This window comes from Chenopodium album, chromosome 22, assembly GCF_948465745.1.
Source record: "Chenopodium album chromosome 22, dcCheAlbu1.1, whole genome shotgun sequence".
Lineage (NCBI taxonomy): Eukaryota > Viridiplantae > Streptophyta > Magnoliopsida > Caryophyllales > Amaranthaceae > Chenopodium > Chenopodium album.
The window spans coordinates 37,108,919-37,116,935 of record NC_137855.1 but is presented as its reverse complement, the minus strand read 5'-3'; the positions used below and the strand labels follow the sequence as shown (position 1 = coordinate 37,116,935).

The following is an 8,017-nucleotide window of genomic DNA, read 5'->3' as shown; positions in this document are numbered from 1 at the left end:
GTATTTGTCTAATGTAAATATGTGTGCTCTACTGTTTTGCCCGTGTTTCCTGCTGTGTCTTGGTTCTCTTATTGTTTGGTGCTGTTGTCCAATTTCCTTCCACTCGAGCTTGAGGTGTTCTGCACCTCTGCTGTGCTCTCTTATTGTTTGCAATTTTACCAGTAATTTGTTTTTTGGGTGACGATTAGGCAACTCCTGCCCAACGCTGTGAGGAGTTCTCTTATTGTTTGCAATTTTTACCAATCCTTTTGTTTTTTCGACTTACTATGATAATTAAGCATGCATCACTTGAGTGGTTATTTTAAGGGCACCTAAGCCGGCTTCCCTTGTGTTAATTGGTACTGGCCTAGGCACCTGCCCGGCTTCTGTTGTCTTGATTGGAGGTGGTCCTGTTAGAAGGGTGTGGGTGTAGCAGAGGTGCAATTTGCTAAACACACAATAATGGTTATTGATTCACAATCTGACATGACATATTATGGCATGACTGACATGTGGGCTTGCCCCTTCCATTATTTTAAATACTCCGTACCATAGGCCAAGTATGATGGAGGTCCAGGTTGACAGCGATATTGTTATGGACAAATTTAAAATCTTGAGTGAAATTTAGCAAAATTCGTGCTCCTTTATTACTTTTTGATTCACAAGTTTTGTGATATTTGATGGAGTAAACTCAATAGAGTAGCAAATGGTTATTCTTGAAAAATAGTAAAATTCAACTGATGAAGATAATTCAAATATGGAACAAGAGTACCTATAAATAAGAACGAAATAAATAGGGGATGACAATTTGTTTTTTTTTTTTGTTTTTTTGTTTTTGGTGTAAATTTGAAACTGATTGATGATCTCTCAAATTTTTTAGTTCTTCCCGGCAAAATATTCTTTAGTTTTTTTCACTTTGACTTGTTTGTCTCATAAAAAGATTTCAAATGAAGCAATTTTTTTAGCAATTAGCGCAAGATAAAACAACTATTCTGTATACTTGAACATAAGAGGTACTCATACAATTTTTTTTTTATTTTTTTTTTATGAAAAGGTACAATTTTTTGTAAACATAATACTAACATCAATAAGGAAATGAATATACTTTGCTCTCATGGAAAAAAAACGCTCTCGAAATTGCTCCTTCGTCTCAGGAAAAAGATCTGATCAATCGTTCTTCAAAAAAACCAAAACGCAAGATCAATCATCTTATCTTCAATAACGAACCTATCAATGAGGATATCCAAAATTCTCTTCAATTCCCTCCTTTGCCAAATGGAGGAAATTTTGCTGAACAGATGAAGACTACATCTTTCAAGGATATGGTGAATACTGATGGACATTGGAATAAAGCTGTTTTGGAAATGAATGCTGAGGAGGAGGAGATTTCAGATGATGATGAACCTCCTGATGATGTTGTAGACGATCCAAAGTGTCCTGTAATTTTGCTATCAAAAGAAGAGAAACGCAGATTGAGACAACCATGGCAACATACCCTCATAATCAAAATGTTCGATAGCAAAATAGGATACATGTCCTTAATGAAGAGGCTAAAGAAGAAATGGGAACTTGCTGGGGGCTTAGTGCTGACTGATATTGGTCATGACTACTTTATTGCTAGGTTCTCTAATCTAGGGGACTATAACCATGTGTTAACTCAGGGTCCATGGATGTTAGATGATAATTATCTAACGATTCGAAAATGGAGGCCAAATTTCATTCCGGATGATGCTCCCATGAGATTTCTTACTGCGTGGGTAAGGATTCCACATCTATCCGGTCGAATATTTTGACAAGGAATTTCTTCACATGATTGGTGAAAAAGATTGGTAAAGTTGTGCGCATTGACAGCAATACAGCTTTAGCACAAAGGGGAAAATTCACTCGGCTTAGTGTGGAACTAGATTTGTCAAAACCTCTCCTATCAAAATTCTGGTTAAGAGGTAAGACATGGAGAATTCAATACGAAGGGCTCCGTATGATCTGTTTTGAGTGTGGAAAAATAGGACATCAAGGTGATGCTTGTCCTCTTCATAAGACATCTAACATGGAAGAGGATGCTGCATTAAGTCATGATCCTCTGATTCACAAAATTACCAGCCCAACTCCTACCCATGATAGGAGTGACTATGGGGATTGGATGCTGGTAAAGAAACCTCCTCCCCGGAAGCGTATAGTGAAACAGGACAAAGCTCCTCATAGCAATGGTGGGTTGGCTCAGAAGCCTACTACAGGCGGTGGTCAAGGTCCAGTGGTCAATGGTCAACAAGCCAAGTCAACAGGATCAAGATTCAAAATCTTGGAGAGTCAAGATTTGGAAATTCAGGATCCCTTAGCTGCAAACTCCGGAGTTTTAGTTGATAGTCAAAATTCTCGGGAAGGATTTGTGGAAACAATCAATTTGGGAGATCTTTCTCAGCAAGATAATTTGCTTCCCAAAAATAATTCTTTCAATTTGGGAAAAAATAATCAGAATCCCTTATCTTTTGGTCAATTCTTAGGCAATTCAAAAAAGTGGCAAGAAGTTAGGAAAATAAATCCTAACAAATCAAAATCTATCCTTAAAGATAACACTAATTTGATTCCATCTTTGACTCCTAATGTGACCAAAATAAGCGAACCAGCTGGCAAAGAAAACACCAAAATTACCTTCCAAAATACCATAGAAGCTACTCCAGAAGAAAACACCATAGACCTTATCAAGCAATCCCAAGAAACTCATGTCTCAAGCTCACTCAACCATGTCGACCTTGTTCCTGAGTCCTGTGACTTTGAAAATTCCCCCGGAGAAAATAATTTGTGCAACCTACCCAATGGAGGATCCGTATCTAGGAGTGGCAGACCCCCTGACTCACAAACTAGAGATGGAGATACATTTATGGTCGGCATCGAGGGAGATGAGGCCAGAGCTTATGGTGACTCTCAAGTTACCAAATGACATTAGGGATGCCCTGCGTCTCTTCTCTAATGCATACCAATCTAAATTCCCAAAAGCCCCTGACCTTATGAATAGCTCTCATAATCTTAAAGTTGATTCCTATCCCATCACGTGTATGGTTTAGAATGTGCAAGGGTCTGGTAGTCGTGAATTTATTTCGGTGCTAAAAGAATTAATCAGAGTCAATAAGCCTGTGGTTCTAGCTTTGGTCGAAACCCATATGGGAGGAGATCATGCTCAGCATATTGCCACGATTTTGGGTTATAATGGCCACACTCGTGTGGATGCGCAAGGTTTTAGCGGAGGTATTTGGGTTTACTGGAAACCTGAGTTGGTTACTGTCGATCCAATTGTGAGAAACTTCCAGTACATAACAGTGATGATTACAAAACAAGGGGAAACGCTCTGGTATTTTACAGCAATATATGCAAGTCTTGACCCGACAAAAAGACAAGACTTGTGGAGGGAGTTATCTGATTTTGCTCGCAATAATAATAAGGCTTGGCTTTTAGCAGGGGATTTTAACGAAACCCGGTTCGATTGGGAGAGGAGTTCATGTAGTGCAGATACTTCGAGAAGGAGTCGCCAATTCAATCACAGGGTACAAGAGAATCAGCTTATCGAAGTTGAGTTTTCAGGACCCTCCCATACTTGGGCCAGGGGTAACTTTGTCGAGACACGAAGGAGTGCCAGATTTGACAAGGCTCTCTATTCTTCTGAATGGGGTTTACAATTTGACAAAGCTCGTGTTAAACACTTACCAGCGCTGCAGTCTGATCACTGCCCTCTACTTGTTTCTCCGAATGGTTTCGCACCAATGGATGCTATGAACCGCCCCTTCCGCTTTCAAGCGGCTTGGCTCACTCACGAAAAGTTCTCCAATTTTATTGAAGAGAAGTGGGATACAGCAGCACCGCTTGTTCCTCTCCTCCATTCTTTGTCTCATGATCTCCAAGAATGGAATCAAAATGTCTTTCATAATATATTCCGTGAAAAGAGAACATTGATGGCTCGTATCAAGGGGGTACAAACCTCCTTATCTCGTGGAAAGAACTCAGGCTTGCTGAAACTGGAAGCAAAATTGCGCAAGGATCTTGACTTGGTTTTGCATCAGGAAGAGCTCCTTTGGTACCAAAAAGCTCGGGTTAATTGGCTGCAACATGGAGATCAAAACACAACTTTCTTTCATCTTAGCACAGTTGTCCGTAGATGGAGAAATAGGATTGTGGCAATCAAGGATGATGAGAATCAATGGGTTCATGACAAGGAAAAGGTAATAAATTTAGTAGTTAACTATTTTGCTAAATTATTTACTGATGATGGAGTGGAGGGTGAGTATAATATTCCCTCGGGTGTTTGCAATGCTCCCTCGAATGAGGATTGGATGAAACTCAATAGACCATACACTGCTTATGATATTGAATATGTGGTCAAGTCTATGGGTTCGCTCAAAGCCCCCGGCCCAGATGGTTTTCAAGCCCTATTTTATCAAAAAAATTGGGATTTAGTTGCTCCCAATGTCATTAATTTGGCTTTGGCAGCCTTACAGGGTAAAGGTTTACCTCAAACTTTGAATGAAACTTTTCTCGTGCTCATTCCAAAATCTGATAATCCCGAGCTTCCTTCTCAATTTCGACCCATCGGTTTATGCAATGTCACCTACAAAATCATCACCTAAGCTTTAGTGAATCGCATCAAATTGGTCTTGCCAAAACTGATTGCTCAATCTTAAGCTAGTTTTGCTCCCGGGAGGCAAATCACCGATAACATAGTCATAGTGCAAGAGGTCCTCCACACCATGAAGAGAAAGCAAGGGGGAAAGGGATATATGACTATAAAAATCGACTTCGAAAAGGCTCATGACCGGTTAAAATGGGATTTTATCCGTGATACCCTTGTGGAGATGAATTTCCCGTTAATTATGATTGAGGTGATAATGGAGTGTGTTACTTCACCTTCTATGAGACTTCTTTGGAATGGTGAAAAAACCGACTCTTTCTTTCCTTCTAGAGGTATCCGCCAAGGCAATCCACTTTCTCCATACCTTTTCGTACTTTGTATGGAAAGGCTCAACCAAGTTATTGAAGCAGCCATAGCAATGGGACATTGGAAACCGATATATGCGAGTAGGGGTGGTCCGATGCTATCCAATCTTTTTTTCGCGGACGACCTCATTCTCTTTGCTGAAGCATCTATTGAGCAAGCGAATGTGATCTCTGATTGTCTCCAACGATTTTGTATGGCATCAGGTCAAAAAGTTAGTTTGCAAAAGTCGAGGATTTATTTTTCTAAAAACATCACTCATGAGCAGCAACTGGAGTACAGTACAGCCCTTGGGATGGAAGTTACTGATGATTTGGGACTCTATTTAGGCATGCCGACCTTGACTAGTAGAGTGACTAGGGAGACCTATGCACATCTATGTGAAAAAGTGGACCGAAGATTAACAGGGTGGAAGTCTAAATACCTATCATTAGCTGGGCGTATCACGCTTGCAAAATCAACTCTGACGACCCTTGCCAACTACTCTATGCAAACTGCCAAGTTACCTCGAACCATTTGTGATGAACTTGATAAAAAGGCACGAAGATTTTTTTGGGGGGGCAATGAGGAAAAAAGAAGGATTCATCTCCTCTCATGGGAGACGCTTCAACTTCCCAGAGACAAAGGGGGTATTGGAATTCGCTCAGCCAGACAATCCAACTCAGTGTTCTTGACAAAAGTTGGATGGAGAGTGTTGAATGAACCCACGACACTTTGGTCTAGAGTACTTCGTTCAAAGTATTGCAAGGGTCGGTGTGATATAGATATGTTTGTCCCCACAAACAACATGTCTAAAGTTTGGAGAGGAATCACGGACAATGCTATTTGGCTGAAAAAAGGTTCAAGTGTTGCAATAGGTAATGGCTGCTCTACGCTTTTCTGGGATCACTGTTGGGCCACCACAACACCATTGCGAGAAGCTGCTACTGCCCCTATCCCAGATAACCTTGAAGGTGTGTCGGTGGGGGAGTTATGGGACAGTAATGTGGGATGGAAATGGAATTTCTTTGCTCACCTCTTACCAGCTCATGAATTGAAGTGCATAGCTGCTCACAGTCTAAGGGAAGACCCAAATGCTTGTGACTTGCGCTATTGGAGAGGTTCCAAGTCTGGTGGTTTCTCTACTAAGTTTGCCTTACAACTTATGCAAGATCATGAGAATATTCCCACTAACTCAAAGTGGAATCTTGCTTGGACAGTTCCTGTTCCACAAAGAATTTGAACCTTCATCTGGTTGTGTCTTCATGATCGAGTCCTATGCAATGCTAACAAGGTCAAAAGACATCTTGCTGATGATCCTTCCTGTCAACGCTGTCAAACACATACTGATGAAACCCTCTTGCATTTAATGAGAGATTGCCCTGTTGCTAGAAAAGTCTGGCAAAATGTGGGAGGTACTGCTTTCTACCCCTCTTTCTTCACTGGTGACTTTACTACTTGGATGGAGCGCAACTTGAAGGCAGACGGCCTGATCTTCTCTGAAAAATGGCCGACGGCATTTGCTACTACCTTATGGTGGTTGTGGAGGTGGAGAAACAATGACCTCTTTGGTAGTAAGGAAGCTATCCCCGCGGATATAAGAACCTTTTTAGGAAGTAAAATTGAAGAGACTTGGTCTGTCCTAACTAGTAGTTCAAGTCAAAGCCAGCAAGTTGTTCCTTCCAGGAAGACAAAGAAGGAGATTCTCATCAGATGGCTGGCTCCTCCCTCAACTGGGTTTGCTCTAAACACTGATGGCGCTGCAAAAGGTGCACCAGGGTTGGCTGGGGGTGGTGGAGTGCTACGTGACTGCACAGGACATTATGTGAAGAGTTTTGCAGCCAATTTTGGCATATGCACAGCTTACAAAGCTGAGCTCTTAGCTGCTGAAATAGGGCTGAAGATGGCGAATTCATTGGGAATCTCCAAGCTAGTTTTACAGATGGATAATCAAGCCTGCATTGAAGCATTGAAGGACCCCGAACACATGGGTGGTGAATGTGTTCACATTTTAAATTCTTGTCGTAGCTTAATTAGTCTGTTTGATTGTAATTTTCAGTTTTTATTTTGTTTTAGAGAAGGGAATAGGGTGGCTGATGGACTTGCTAACTTGGGTGTTCGTCTTGAGGAAGGTGTGGTTTATTTCGATACTCCTCCGATTGAAATAAACAACCTTCTAAGGGAGGATGTCATAGGGGTGGCAATGCCACGGTTTGTCATGTAACCTTGCTATTTTATTGAATAAATGGGCTTGGCCCTCTTTTGCATCAAAAAAAAAAAAAAAAAAAAAAAGGAAATGAATATTACACCAAGTCACCAAACATCATATTAAAATTGAATATTATTGCACATTAGAATCATATCATAATTTTCTTTTTCTCACAGGGCCCTAATCTGAAATAAGAAAAATAAATTTGGGGGAAAATAATAATATATGTTTTAACTTTTCGTAAGAGGAGTTACAATGGTATTACGAGTGTTAGGAAAGCAAACAAACAATAAACCACAAACAACTCCAACCACAATAGGAAACATAACAAGTCTTGCCTTAATTTCTTGAGATGGCAATGGAAACAAACACTTGACAACATTTTGATCCAACAAAACAACGGCCATAAACACTAATATCCCCATTAATGCATGAACAAAATCAAGAACACGAATTCGATACTTGGCCCCTTGTTCAGGGCTAAGAGTTAAAGTACCATCAACAATCCATATACCTTTAAATGTTGCGAATCCATAACGAACTTTGCCTCGTTCATCTCTCACACTATCCGTGAAAGACATGATAATACATGTTAAACCAAGGAGTGTTATGAAACATATTGTTAAGAGTTGTGATTGGAACGTTTTGCATTGGCCTTGATTTGTTATAGTGGGAGAGAACATCTCAAATATGAGGACTGATCCTGAGGGAAGGAGGCTAGATAAGCGGGATGTGCCTTTGAATGTTTTTCTGATGGCCTTTTGGGTTCGAGTTTTTGGTTCTTTTGTAATCTTTGATTCATTTTCCAAAAGAGGTTGTGTTTGTTGTTGAATATCTTGAGATTCATCGCTTTCAATCTTGATGTCCAT

At 40.4% G+C, this 8,017-nt stretch overlaps 1 pseudogene; it reads right to left on the bottom strand.

Moving 5' to 3' along the window:
- Window positions 1-7,329: 7,329 nt before the first annotated feature.
- Window positions 7,330-8,017, bottom strand: LOC145603419 (protein DMP7 pseudogene; annotated as a pseudogene).